Source organism: Canis lupus, chromosome 18 (assembly GCF_048164855.1).
Source record: "Canis lupus baileyi chromosome 18, mCanLup2.hap1, whole genome shotgun sequence".
Classification (NCBI taxonomy): domain Eukaryota; kingdom Metazoa; phylum Chordata; class Mammalia; order Carnivora; family Canidae; genus Canis; species Canis lupus.
Genome location: NC_132855.1, coordinates 22,566,585 through 22,581,044, shown reverse-complemented (window position 1 = coordinate 22,581,044; position 14,460 = coordinate 22,566,585). Strand labels below are relative to the sequence as shown.

Here is a 14,460-nt window from a genome sequence, read left to right as displayed (position 1 = left end):
GGGGAATCTGATGTTACTGACCTCTTGTGTATCCTTCAAAAAATACTTTATATTTATGATACACAGTGAGTACCAGTAAATGTTTATGAACCAGTTGTCTCGCAAAACAAAAACAAAAACCCTGATTTACTGCCTTGGCTGATTTCCATGGTATAAATGCTTCCGCTGTGGCCAATTTCAAGCTACCAATGCAAAGCCACCCACCAAGGATTAAAAAGAAATGCACACAGTTGGTGCATAAATAATGCATTTCTACTGCAAGCTGGCTAAGCTGGCTTCAGCCCATTGGGTTATAATTGTTACAAATGCATACATGCATATGTATAGATACATATAAAATATATATCATACACGGGTATACTTTTACTCAAATGGAAGCATACCATACGTGGTGCCTTGGTATGTGCGGCATGTATGCCACAAACCAATGTAATCTACACCTCGCTTTTTTTTAATTTAATACATCTCAGAGACTATTCCTAATCAGTAGCTATAGAGCTGCTTCATTTTTTTTACTTTACCTTTTTTTTGAGCTGCTTCATTTTTAACCGCTCCATTATTTATTAATCAGTTATTGATAGACAATTTGATTATTTGCAATTTTTTATTTATTCAAACAATGCTGCAGTAAATAACTTTGTACATAAATCATTGTGCACATTTATATATTTGTAGGATAAAATTCAGAGTTACTATATGGCTGGTTCAAATGGCGCATGCATTTGCAGTCTTGATAGATATTGCCAATTGCTCTACACAGAGCCATTTCATTCCATCCACCATAAATACCTGCTTCCTCAAAAAGCTATTGCCAACAGTTTTATCACATTTTGTTTTATTTGCCAATCTGATAGATGAAAAGTAGCGTCGCACGAAAGTTTTCATTGGCATTTTTCTTTTTATTTATGAACGAAGTTAAAGTTCTCACATATTGAAGAGTAATTTCACGCTCTTTTGTAAACTGTTCATATTCTTTGCCTCTACAGTAACTATTCTTTCCCTTATTTGTTGTAGTTCTCTATATACTGACAAAATTATGTCTTTGGGACATGTGTTGAAATTATCTAAGTTTATTAACTGCCTTTGGACATAGTTTTAAAAAAAATTAGCCCTGCAAAAATTAAATATAATCAAATAATTCAATCTTTTGTTTTATCGGGTCTGGATTCTGTCTTGAAGGAATTTTTCAACTCCATTATTATTAGAATGATATTTTAATTTTTTTCCTAGTTGTTTTCAGGTTAGTTTTGATCCGTGTGGAAGTTATCTACGTGGAAGATATGATGTAAGGCTCCAGCTTTTTTACCTGATTGTACCGACGCCACTTATTATCTCCCATAGAATCATCTTTGCCTTCTCCCTCAACCCTGTCCCCCAGATCCCCAGAGTTCCTAGGAACTGTCATTCCAACCTTCCAATATGTCTGAGTTGTCTTTTTCCTTTCCTCTCCATTGTTCCCTCCCCAGGTCAGGTTCACTGTGTTGTATTCCCAGCCTCTGACCTTCTCTTCCAGCCCTGGAATACCTCCCCTAACGTGGCGCCCACCACCTCACCTCCTTGTTCACTCTCTACAGAATAAAGTCCAAACTCAGGATCTGCTCCAGTTCAGCCTCAACCTACCTGTGTGTGCTCATATCCTGTCACTTCTCCCAATTAAAGCAATCCTTATCATTAAACTGGAAGGTTCCTCGTTCCTTAAAATGCTACTACGCCCTGACTCATCCTGCATGCTCTGTAGGATGTGCTTTCTACCCAGCCCTCTGTCCCCTTCCTTCATCCCAATCCTATACATCCCTCAAGGCTTGCCTCAAATGCCCACTTCCCTGCAAAAGCACCTCCCATCGTTCTTTCTCTGCTCCTCTAATTCGGCAATACCATCTTCACAGCAAGTACCCACCCCTCCTTGTCTCTCACAACTGTGCCTTTATATCTGTCTCCTGGAATGAATGTTCCCTGAGAGCAGCGCTGTGACCAATTTTTTCATGCTCCCTCCTTCTAGGAAGCAACTTATACACAATAAATAATGTTTAATAAAATGTAAATGTTTTTTTCTGTGCATCAGGATCACCCAAAAGGGCTTGCAAAAACACAGACTGCTGGGCTCCCCTGCAGAGCTGTCAGTAGGTCTGGGGTAAGACAAGAATCTGCACTCCTAACAAGTTCCCACATAATGCTGATAGGGCAACTCCTGGAACCCACTTTGAAAACCACTGCCGGGGCAGCCCGGTGGCTCAGCGGTTTGGCCATGCCTTCGGCCCAGGTTGTGATCCTGCAGACCCGGGATCGAGTCTCACATCGGGCTCCCTGCATGGAGCCTGCTTCTCCCACTGCCTATGTCTCTGCCTCTCTCTCTCTCTCTGTGTGTGTGTCTCTCATGAATGAATAAATAAAATCTTTAAAAAGAAAAAAAAAAAAAAAGAAAACCACTGCCTCAGACTACACCTCAAGCCTCAGACTGAAAGCTTTTAGAAACTGGGACACCGTATGTCCAAAAATCTCACGGAGGAGGACATCTCAAGTTGGCTGTCACGTAGACATGGGTAGATCTCATCCTGCCCACCCAGTTCGCTCTATAAAGGCAGTGACTGGCCCAAGGCTAAGAGGCAGAGGCACTGCTGGGAGTGGATCCATTCTCTGATTCTCTGGCTCCCAGTCCAGTGCTCTCCCCACAATGAGGAGCCCTGTGCTCAACAGCCTGGCAGTAGGAGCAGAATGACTGGACTGTACCCTACTTCTGCCATCCATTTGTGACTATGAGTAAACTACTTAAGCCTCTCTAGCCTATGACCCCCAGGGGTTCTTTGAGTGGAAGTCCGAGAAACCAACCTGGCAAGTGAAACCAAAAAAAATATATATCTTGGACAAATACCAGTGTCAAGAGCACACTATGAAGTCGCACACACAAGTTGTCTTTCTGATGCCAGCTTTATTCAATCGTAAGGCAAAGTTAATCATAATTATAAAGCAGTTTCAGGTTTCAAAACTCAGTGACATTTCACCATGTGATTAAACTTGGCTTCTTACAATGCACAGAGAGCAGAAGAGAAGACAAGCCACACAACAAACAGATAACAGAGGGTGTAGGAAGTGAGGGAACCAAACGTGAAGTCAGTCTGTGGGCCAGTGGTTGAGATAAGGCCTCGGTCTGGTCTGGTTTGGTCTGGTCTGGTCTGGTCCAGGTCAGCTCTCAGCACTTATTGCTTCTTGTGTTTCAGCACAGAAGGATCTGTTCTGTTTCAAGATCAATCCGGCAGAGCCTTTAGGGGCAGGTGCCTTTTTTTAAGTGGTCAGACGTAGAGGGGTCAGGTCTGGAGAGTCTGCCCAAATCCTCCCCTTTTTAATGGGATTTCATCAGTCCCGGGCCCCTGCAGACCTCCTCTACTTCTGCCTATTATGGGTTCTGGAGTATTGTCAGCTGATGCTGGTCCCAGTGAGATCTCCTCGCTGCAGTACCTTAGCTGCTTGCACCATTGCTCCACACAGGCTCCTGCTTGACACGAGAGACTCCTTGACAACCAGTTTAAGGAAGTAAGAGGAGAGGCAAGCCCTGGCACAGCTTCACGAGAACGGAAGCCAGACCACAACAATGTGGTGCAGACAGGAATGGTCTGGTCGGACACACCCTCTGCAGCAGAATGTCCACGGCCCTTGGCATTGGCCCCGGAGTCCAGCCCGGCTCACAGGCCTACCCATGGCCAAGGAGAATGGAGCCCCTGTTCTGGAATCAGCACACTAGATCCAAGAAGTGATTCTTCAAATGGAAATCAGGAAGGATGAGTAGATGCCGGACAACCAAAGAACAAGTAATTCCTCCCCAGCCTCTGTCTGGTCTCCGGTAAACCAAGATGATGACAGCCACCTCACAAGTTCCCCGAAGATCTAATGAGGTCGTGTAAGCAAAGCACTTAGGCTAGCACCCGGTGAGTGCTTCACAGTTACTAGCTGCCATTGCTGTTTTCATTATTCTTTGTAGTCATCATCACCACCTCTAAAGGCTGCATGGTTCCCCATTCCCCAATGACTCCAACGAGCTCCAAAGGACATCTCCATTAATTATATATATGCTAGAGATCTGCTGCTTGAAGCAGCTCTGAACCTGTGAGAAAAACCCAAGTGGATCTACCCTATATGCTTTGAGGCCTTCAAATACCCCACACTCACTTGTAACTCAGATGCTAGACAATGAGCTACTACAGAATTAGAGCTGGGAAGGGATTCTAAGCTACTTTCATGGCTATGCTAGAGAACAGGTTGTTAGATCTCATTCAGTTTCAGTTACAAAGGTGGTAAAAACTCAACTTTGGATTCAATTCCTGTGTAGCATCATAGAAAGCAATTCAAAAGCTCAAAAGAGACGTTAAGCCCCTCCTCCCACTCAGTTCCATCTGGCTGCCACAAGCCACACACACACACACACAAAAAAAAAAAACAAACAGGACAGGATTTTGCCTGGGTCATCCTCTGAGGATTCCCAGCCCCATTCTCTTTCCCCTCCTCCTTTAGACAATCAGCAGCCTCGATCATGACCTGTAGAAAAATGGAAATCTTCTCCCCAGAGTCCCAATTAAAATCCAGACTCATTCCCTTTGAGCTACGTGTCCCCACTGTAGCTAACACTCTATCCCCTTCTAAACTGTAAGTTCCAGGAGGGGACGTTCCACATCTGTCCAATTCATCATATTCCCCTGTACACACACAGCCTAGCACCTGACACAATACATATTATGTGTGTGAGCAGAAATCAAACTCCCACTTTTTCATTCCAGGGAGGCATTTACTTCAATGTTTATAATGTTTGTGAGATTTAAAAAATATTATTATTTAGCTTTTGCTTTGAAACATTTCAGATTACTGCCCATCACAAACGATTTGGGGAAGAAAAATTTGTTTTCTAAGACTTAAACTATAACTTTAAATTTTTTGTATTACAGCATTTGATATCAAGAAAGTACGTATGGGATTCTTTAACTGTACTACATTTTAATACATAAGTGGAGAAATGTTATACTGAGGAATGTGATCCACACATCTTTTAAAAATTAGATTTTAATATGTTAACTGTAGAGAGTAAACAAAATAAATTTGATTTTATACTGACAGTCACAGATCCTTTGATGATCTCTTGGGCTGTTCATGGCAATTTGATTATGTTCTGCTTACATCAAAGCTATTTTTCAATTCAGGTCTACTCTCTGTGAGTAAACAAAGACATCCAGAGAGTGACATAATGCTCATCTAAAAAAATTTTATATGAAAGCAATATGCTTCTCAGCCGTAAGTCCACTTATTATTTAAGAATCATATTCCACTCATATTCCAAGGGTCTTGGGAAGCCTAGAAACAAAACAATCACATTCTGACTCACAAACAAACAGATTTAGGCAGGGTGATTATAAATCAAATCCAGAAAAATTCAATTTCAGGGTATAAACATTGTGAATAAGAACAATGACATTACCATTGCATTTTCTCTATTTTTCCAAAATGGAGGAAATAGTTCATCAACTTAAAAACAAAAGAATCAGATAAATAACTAAAGGAACAACTCTCTCATGCTGCTTCTCCATTTATTATAAAAAATTTTTAAATTTTCACATCGATGAAGCAAGCCCAGGAATGACACTGCAAGACTACAGCCTGCCTGCCACAAGCTTCCCACAAAGAATCATCTTTGAACAAATCAATATTTCTCAATCTTTTCATATAAGAGGAATCATTTATGAAATGAAAAATATTTTACTTCAGACTTTAAAAAATTCATATATCTTTAATTTACGAAAAATCTCAGATATATGTAACAGTATACAGTAGCACTACCCCAACAGAAATGTAATATGACTCATATACATAATTTTAATGTTTAAGTAACCTATTAAAAAGATCAAAGGAAACAGATGAAATTAGCTTTAATTATATATTATCATACTATATCCAAAATATTATTATTTGAACATATAAACAAAAATTGAGATAATTTTACATTTTTTGTACTAACTCTTCAAAACGCAATATATACGTTATACTTGTAGTACATCTCAATAAGCATTAGCCACATTTCAAGTGCTCAGTAGCAACACGTGGCCAATGGCTGCCCTAGTAAACTGAAATATAGAGAATAGTTTTTAAAACCCCATGAATTAATCACCCAGCTTCAGTCATCATTAACTCATTAACTCATGGATAGCCTTGTTCCCTCTAAATTCTCTGCCCAACCTCAGATTATTTTGAAGCAAATGCTAAAAAATCATAACATTTCATCCATGTCCAAATTCCCTTATCTTCTTTTTTAACAACTGTACAATTGCTCAAATTGGGATCTAAGCAATCAAATATGAAAGCTCTTTTAAACGAGATTTTTTGAAGACACCGACATGATAAGAATTGTACTTTTAATAAAATGCTTCTTTGATTCAGATGTTTATTACACACTGCTCTCATCCCAAGACACAACGAACAAGACTCAAAGGAACTTCTGGTTTAGTTCCTGGCTGCACACTAGGACCACTCAAGGGGGACTTAATAATACTAGTTCCATCAATGGGCAAATGGATAAATAAAACATGGTATTACAAACTACGGGGTGGTATCAGGCAATGAAAAAGAAAAGTCCTGATCCAAGCTGTAACAGAGATGAACTCTGAATACAACACTTCCATTGATAGAAGCTAGACACAAAAAGACCACATACTATATGATTCCAATTACATGAAATGTCCCAATAGGAAAATCCATACTGGGGATCCCTGGGTGGCTCTGGGGTTTGGCCCCTGCCTTCGGCCCAGGGTGTGGTCCTGGAGTCCCAGGATCAAGTCCCTTATCAGGCTCCCCATAGGGAGCCTGTTTCTCCCTCTGCCTCTCTCTTTCTGTGTCTCTCATGAATAAATAAATAAAATCTTAAAAAAAAAAAGAAAAAAAATTGATACAGACATAAAGTAAGTTAGTGGTTTCAGGGTGACAGAGAAGACTGCTAATGGGTGTCATCTCTTTTGTGGGTGATGAAATGTTCTAAAATTAATTACGGTGATGGTTACACAACTGTGACTATGCCAGGAATCACTGAATTGTATACTTTAAGTGGGTGAACTGTATAAAATATGAAAGCTATCTCCATAAAGCTGTTGCTTTAAAAATAAGTAACTGGATGAAGTTTATGCCATTCACACAATGGGATACTATCCAGCTATGATACAGAATGGAAAAAAAAAAAAAAAAAAAAAAAAAAAACTCCTTTAAAGCAAAACAAAACAACACAACCCCAGTGACCAGCTCTTTTTACCCCAAGCCCCTTGATCCAAAAGCTTCGGGAGTGGGGCCTACAGAGGGAAATTTATTAAAAGCGATTCTAATGTTCACCAAATAAGAGTCAGTGGCTTCAGAAAAGAGTCAGTCAAGTGATCAACAGTTACAGAATGGTATGCTCACTGCTCCCTATAAAATGGGTAGGCCCAGAGTGCCAGGAGCATTCTCCAACTTCAACATGGGGAGACAGCAGAGGACTTCGTGCACAGGATATCCATGCTGAAACATGACAGACAAGTGGGACTCAGCCAGGTGGATGTGAGTGAGGAAGAGGAGATTACAAAGAGGATAGAAGTTTATGCAAAACTGGGAGGCCAGAGCACATGACACATAGCCCTGCGGATATAGGCAGGGGCTGAAATGAGTTCAACGTGACTGGGAAACACAGCAAAGTGATGAATGACGAACTGTGAACCAGAGCTGATTCATGGAGGATCTAGTAAATCTGGTTAAAAACGTGAAATGTTCATTTATCTATAAAAAAGTGAACAAGGGACGCCTGGGTGGCTCAGTGGTTGAGCATCTGCCTTTGGCTCAGGGCGTGATCCCAGGTCCGGGAATCGAGTCCCACATCAGGCTTCCTGCAAGGAGCCCGCTTCTCCCTCTGCCTGTGTCTCTGCCTCTCTGTGTCTCTCATGAATAAACAAAATCTTTTCTAAAAAGTGAACAAAATTTAGTTTCAATTCCATACTGTTTTAATCTGTTTTTAATAACATTACCAGATATATGAAAAAATAGTGCATTTAAGATAAAAGACATTTATTCTACAAACAATGTTTGTTTTGTGAATGGGTCTGAGAGCTCCTTGCAGTGTCTCCAAGGTGAAAACAATCAGAATGGGCACTCTCTGTGGATTTCAATAAATAGGATTTCTTTCACTTCAACCTAAATTGATGAAGACATTATGGTATTGTGGACCAAAATGTAGAAAACAAAATGCTACATTCCAATGACTTTTTTCCCAGAATATTCTAACAATATAACCAAATATAACACTTTCATATTCTCTCTTTAATTGAGCACCTACTATGGATAGCCTACTGTGCTTGGCGATCTGATGGATAGAAACATGAGGCATGGGCACATGCTTTCAAGGCATTTACAGTCTACTGAGGGAGGCAGTACATTTGAATAAATAACAAGCCAGGAGGCACCAGAGTGGAGGAATTGGTTGAGAGTGGGGGGAGATATGAAAGGAATAAAGAGCTAAAGGAAAGAAAGAAATCAATATACTCAGTGGTGAGAAACTGAACTGAGGACTTTCACCTTTTAGTTCAGCCTTGAAAGACTTGGTTTTTCACAGCAAGAGACAATGAACGTGCTTTCTAGGCAACAAGAGGGTAGGCAAAAAGCAAAATGTTCAGTTGCTGAGTAAAGTGCAGGCTGCCAGTGCTCAGGGTTGGGGAATGAAGGGTAAAGGCGGGCACTGAGCCCAGGCTGCCAAATCCTGACTCTAGGCTAAGGACTCTACGACTAAATGGGGAAAGAAAGGACCTGGGGTTTCAGTCTCAGATCCATCTAGTATTAGCTGTAAAGCAGCCACACCTGGAGCTATAACAGTACCTACTATGGGTGCCTGGGGTGGCTCAGTTAAACATCTGCCTTTGGCTCAGGTCATGATCCTGGGATTGAGCCCCGTGCTGGGCTCCCTGCTCAGTGGGGAGCCTGCTTGTCCCACCCTCTGGGGCCCTCCTCCCCAACACATGCTTTCTCTCTCTCTCCCATAAATAAATAAAATCTTTAAAAATAATAACAGGCCTACTCTGGTCTTGCTCTGAGGATTAAAGGCAATAAGTCATCTACAGCACGTAGGACAGTGTGGCACAAGAAGTTCAGCAGCTATTGCTGCTGCTATTAATTTCATTACCATTAACTATATAAGCCACTCAGGAATTTTTAGCAACACAATGACAGCATTTAAAGAATTTACCTGCCTGTGATATGCAGGAGAGCCCGAGGGAGGAAAGTCCACCTGTAAGTAATGTTAGGACAGTGCGCAGAAGTCCCTAAGACCCTGAACTAACAGGGTGCAGGGGCAACAGGAAAGGATCCGTGTGAAAGGTGCTGAGGAGGAGAGAGCCAAGAGTTCGGGTAAGCATAAACTGTGGCCTGAAACAGTAGCGACTGGGAAGTCAAGACAGAATTTTCCAGAAGAGAGGACTGAAAAGCTGATGAATAAGATGTAGACAGAAAAGAAATTCACAGGGAACTATAAACAACTCTCAATTATGCATGGAAGGCTCTTTCAACTGAACAGCTTCCATCTTCCTCTTTAGGCACACCCCCATCACTTCTGTGGGCATTTAGGTTGGAGGGTTCCCCAACCCCTCCTGGGGTACTCCTGAAATGGAATTAACAGTTAAGAAAACATAGTATTTCTAAGAGGCACATTATAAATAAAACTGAATTATTCAGCTCCTCGGGTAGGGAAAAACATTAAACTACCCCCTAAAACTGGAATGGAAGTAGAAGGAAAAAAGGATGGCAAATTCCTTTCCACCCTATTTTGCCATTAGCCCTTTAGGTGGTAACCATGAAACAAACTTCTCCTTGCCCTCAGTTTCAGTACAAGAGAGCAAAGAGCTGAAATGTAGCACCTTTACTAAAAGGTTGCTGCAGGAGCATTTAAGAGTCTGTAGTGCTTTCTGACTCTCCCCAGTTCTAGGAATGGAAACAGAGAAACCAGCTAGCTTTCCATCACTTTTCCTTACGAGGCATAAAGCATCCCTGTGTTCAGAGTTCATTTACCATAGTGGGTAAGACCCATCAGGTTTCTCTTTAGATTTAGGTGAAAGTTTCAATGTAAGTGAAAGAATTTCCTTTCCTCCTTATTATTAAATGTCCCCCATCTATCAAGCCCACAAACCATAAGCTCAACCACAAAAATCAATGGCAGTAAGAGTCTCAACAATTCCAAAAAGAGTACAACTAGATGCTTGATAACCGGCAGCAGTTAAGTGCACAGCCCAACCTGGCATGGTTTAAATGCATTGTATCACTGGACTCTGTAAGTCAGCAACTCATTGAATAGTGGGAGCAGGAGAGATTTCTGTGCCGTGAAAGGAGCTAAAGATTCAGAGTCAGAAAGTCAATTAACAAAATCTAGTTCAGCAATTTACTATCGACCTGGGGTTAGTTCTTGAACCTAGGCTGCAGTTTCTTGATCTGAAAAATGGAGACAACCTCAAAACACTGCCTCTAAGAGGGTGAAGATTAAATCAGCAAATGCAAGCTATGGCAGCCTGGTGGGATCTGTCCTACAATAAAACTGTTAGCTAGTATCAAAACTGTATCTCAATAATGATAAAGCACCAAGTATTCTTTTGGCTAAGCAATACAGTTTTTAGTATATGTGCTGCCGAAGCGAGCACTAAGCAATACAGTTTTTATTACAAATAAAGCTAAATGTCTATTGGCTGTAATGGTGAAAACTACATTTTAGCTTCTTGGAAGTGGTCCAGCACAACAGAAAATGAACTAGAATTTTAGGTCTGCCAGGATAATCTTGGGGAAACTGGTTAACCTGCTAGAGTCTCAACTTCCCATCTGCTTAGAAATACCTACCTAATAATAAGACTATGATAATGTTTAATGAGATAATCTATATAAATCTCCTAGCACATATCCAGTTCTTAGTAGGTACTCAATCAATCATAGTTACTGGTACACGTTAATTTTCCCAACAGGAAAAAAAAAAAAAAGATATATAAGCATGAAAATCAAAACCAGCTGTGAAATCACCATTCTTCATATTTTACAGAGAAGTTTTTATTCATTTATCCCATAATTTTTTCTTGCATCCCTACTCTGTGTCAGGCACTCTTGTTGACTTTGGGGATGGAATGATGGACAAGACAGATAAGGTCTCTGCTTGCCCGGAACTTCCACTCTAGTGGGGGGAAGGCAGACAATAAACAGCCCCAGGAGATAATTTCAGACAGAGAGGAGTGCTATGAGGAACACAAAACGGGGTGGGGTGCCAGCACGCTGGTTGGGGGGCTGCGGGGGGTGGTGGGGGAGGAATGATCATTTAGCTAGGGTGCATTTCAGCCCAGGCCTGCCTGATTGGTGCCCTTCGGCCAGAAGGGGAAATTCATCTTGTATGACATTTAGAGGTAGAGTCTGGATGATCAGAAATCAGACCTACATTTTTACCAGTGTGGGGATCTCTTCTGCAGCTGCAGCTTAAAATATTTCTAAATACCCAACCCAGCGCTCCAACTGTGAGGGTCCGCGCAACATCTGGGGGCTTCAGATGGTGGGGTGGGGAGGGCTTCAGATGCACCCAGCACGGTTCCCGTGCACGTCCAAAGCGACAAGTTCAGAGTCGCCCCCCCTCCCCCCGCCCCCAGGTCAGGGTCCTGCTGAGGCCGGTACTTTGTGAGACGCCGGGGGAAGAGGGCAGGTGTGCAGAAGGTGGCCAGCAAGTTGCATTAACGAAGGAAGGCGGCTTGCCCGGCTTAAGAAATATCTGGACGATCAACCATAACGCCCTCCAGTGACTCTAGGGGCTGCAGACGCTCCCCAGGGCGCGGGACGCCCAAGGGGCGGGTGTCCCCGGCGGGGCTAACCGGGAGGGGGGCAGGCGGAGCCGGGGGGCGGCGAGCGGGCCCGGGCCCCCAGCACGCCCCATCCCGCGGAGGCGGCGCCGCCCGCGCTCGGCGCCCCACACAGGTTTCCTGTATCTCCCGCCCCGCGCCGCGCCTCTCGCTGCCCAGGCAGGACAGTCCCTCCGAGGACGGCGCTCCAGGGTGGGCAGCAGCAGCCCGGCCCTGCCCCCGGAGCCCGGCGCCGGCCGCCGCAGCCATCCCCGCCGCTCGGGGCGGCCCCAGTGCCGGTTCCTCCCCGGGTCCCCGGGGTCTGGGGCCCTCCCCCACCCGCGGCGCTTGCCAGCCCCCACCCCCAGGACCATCCCGGCGGGCGCGCGGGCGCTCACCTGCCGCGCTCAGCCGCCGGGGACGCCGTCTGTGGCTCCGGTGCCGACTCCCGGATCCGTCCCCAGAGCCGGGAGGAGGCAGAGCCCGCCGCTCCGGTCCCGCTCCGCAGCGCGCCGAGGGCGGCTCCCGCGCCAGCCGCAGGCGATCGAGGCGGGGACGGCCACCGGCGGATGGACAGCGGGGCCAGAGCCCGCACCGCGCGCCGGCCGCCCTGCGCCGGGGCCCTGCTGCCCTGCCCGGCTCGCTGCCCCGCGCTCGCGAGGCCGGTCCCCGGTACTTTGCCCAGAACTTCTCGGCGCGCCGCGGGTAGGTGAGCGGGAGGAGCAGCGCAGGGGCGGGGGCGAGGGGGAGGAGCCTGTGGCGGCCCCGGGGGCGGGGCCACGCGGGGGGGCGGGCGGGCGCCGGCAGCAGGACCGCGCCCCCACCAATCAGGAGTCGGCTCCGAGGAAGGGGGCGGGGCGATGCGCTGGGCAGGGGCGAGCGGCTTCCGTGACGCAGGCTGGGCAGTTGGGACCCAGGTTCCCGGCAGGTGGGGAGGGGGGCAGCGGGGAGCTGCAGCAGCGCCGAAAAAGGGCCGCCGGCAGCCCCGCGCGCAGCTCACGTGCTGTGGGGGCTCAACGAATGTTCCTCGAGCGGCGTGTCCAGGCCCGGGAAGGAGGGAAGAGAAGCAGAACGGGGAGACGAGAGGGCGGAGCGGGAGGGGCTGGTTCAAGGAGACCGTGCCAGGGGACACACGTGCAAACGGGCAAAGCGGACTCGACCTCGTGAGGGTGTCACAGGCAAAGGGATGGAGAACGGAGAGGAAAACATAGTGAAAGGAGGGCTCGGCATCGGATGACAAAGGACAGAATCGGCGGGGGACGCCCGTCCAAGACTGTGACCCTAACATCCAGAGGCAGTGATGCAGAGTCGTGCCGGGGTCCCAGGAGAGGACCTGAGGGGACTGTGGTGGTTTTGTTCCATGCTCTTCATGGACGAGGGGGCAGGGGGAGAGGGCATCGCAGTTGCAATGAAACTGCCCAGCTCCTGGATGGACACGCAAGTCCGCCCGACCTGACTGCCCACTCGCTCCTCGCCCCCTTGGACCCTAGCAGGAAGGCAGCCTGGGTCACCTGGGGCCACGTTAGAGACCGCAGCACAGTGCCCCAACTGGCCGGGTGGGGAAGGGAATTCATTTACTCGGCGCCTGCTGCGGGCGCCTGGAGCAGATGGGCGCTCGCTTGGGTGATGACTGCACCCCGGTTCCTGCTCTCCAGGGGCTTACGTTCCGGCGGGAAGCGCACCAGGCACAAAGAACGTAGACAAATGTAGACAAACGAGTAACTACTGCTGAACGCTGAGGTCATTGCTAAGCGGAGTTGTCACAAGTATGCGGTAGGGCGCTGGGAAGTGCCCTGTGGGCTTCTAGGCAGAGGTGGCCTGCTCTTTCTTTCTTCTTTTTTCTTTCTTTCTTTCTTTCTTTCTTTCTTTCTTTCTTTCTTTCTTTCTTTCTTTCTTTCTTTCTTTCTTTCTTTCTTTCTTTCTTTTTTATTTATTTATTTATTTATGAGAGACACAGAGAGAGAGAGAGAGGCAGAGGGAGAAGCAGGCTCCATGCAGGGAACCCAATGTGGGACTCGATCCCGGGACTCCAGGGTCACGCCCTGGGCGGAAGGCGGGAGCTAAACCGCTGCGCCAGCCGGGCTGCCCCGGAGGTGGCTTTCGTGCAGATTCCAGAACCGGGGAAAGGAGCGGCCACGCCGCGCTGCAGGCAAAGGAAAAGAAGCTCCCTGGAGATGCAGCGAACCTGCCCGAGCGAGCTGAACAATGCGTGTGACTCGCCGGCTCCGAAATGTTCAATTGCAGCGCCACGTATCACCTGCGGCCCTGGACGCGTTTCCCGCCTCCCAGCTGACCCCAAATTGAGGTTTCCAGGTGTCTTGCCAGAGCCACACTATCTACGATTCATTCGCGGCGCTAGGTTTTCCGCGTGCCGGGGCGATCCCCGCGGCGTCGGGAACGTCTGGGATCCGGGGGGCGGGCGAGGGCGGGAGCGTCCCCACGCGCGCAGGACCCGCCTCGCGCGCACCCAGGGCCTTCGCGGGCCAGGCCTGAAATCGGATGACTCGGAAATTCTCCAGTGGAGCCCCGCCCCGGCGGAAGCCAGGTGGCCCCGCAGGTCTGGCGGGCGCCCGCGCAGGTCCGGAAGATCTCGGGGGGCACCTGGGCCACGCGCGGCCCGCAA

General features: G+C 46.6%; 1 protein-coding gene across 6 annotated transcripts in view; it reads right to left on the bottom strand.

The window, feature by feature from the left end:
- OSBPL3 (oxysterol binding protein like 3) overlaps positions 1–12,471 on the bottom strand; it is a 177,785-nt gene extending 165,314 nt beyond the window's left edge. For 2 of the 6 annotated variants that reach the window (XR_012010850.1, XM_072783727.1), the window contains exon 1: positions 12,236–12,469. The gene's annotated coding sequence lies outside the window, so the exon portion shown is untranslated. Of the gene's footprint in view, positions 1–12,235 lie in introns of all 6 variants that reach the window. The other 4 variants (XM_072783731.1, XM_072783734.1, XM_072783735.1 and 1 more) reach the window with 4 other exon arrangements.
- Between the last annotated feature and the right edge of the window lie 1,989 nt (positions 12,472–14,460).